The following is a 694-nucleotide window of genomic DNA, read 5'->3' as shown; positions in this document are numbered from 1 at the left end:
AGCCACTCTTTAAACTCAGGGACAAATACTAAAAACTCAAAATAAAATCAACAGTGGTATGATGCTTGCCCTGTTTGTTTGTTTTTGGCTTTCTGTTTCATATGGGGCAAAGAACTCCCAATGACTCTAATGAAACTCAGTCCTAATCCAGAACATGTTTACCATTAACCAGAGAGTTTATTTTGCTCCATTGGCTGCTTCAATTTGCAGTGAACCTTTTTGATTGTGACTGCCAAGACCCAGACAATACCAGGCACATAGCCACTTAACCAACAATGCAAGAAAACACAGAAACAAGAGTTAAGAAAAACCAATCAGAGCACAAAACTACAACATCCTACATTAATAAAACTTTTAATGCACAGTCAACTAAAAGATGCGTGTAGGGATGACAGAATCTCCATTCACAGGCAGCCAATAGGATTGGAAGTTAACTTCAAACAAAAGTTCAGGTTGTGCATTGAAAATTTACAAACCATTAAAGTTGAAGGGAACAGAAGAAAAATAACAATGGAAGCATCAATGACCATAAATGTGATGGGATGATTAAAGAAAAAAAATTCAAGTATTGTAAAGTTCTTCAGACATGTCTTGGAAGTTTGTGCATTTCCCATCTTTGCATAGTAAAAAAAAAAAAAAAAAAAAAAAAAAAAAAAAAAAAAAAAAAAAAAAAAAAAAAAAAAAAAAAAAAAAA

This window comes from Mus caroli, chromosome 1 (genome assembly GCF_900094665.2).
Source record: "Mus caroli chromosome 1, CAROLI_EIJ_v1.1, whole genome shotgun sequence".
Classification (NCBI taxonomy): Eukaryota; Metazoa; Chordata; class Mammalia; order Rodentia; family Muridae; genus Mus; species Mus caroli.
The sequence above is the reverse complement of the archived record's forward strand: the minus strand, read 5'-3'. Positions refer to the sequence as shown.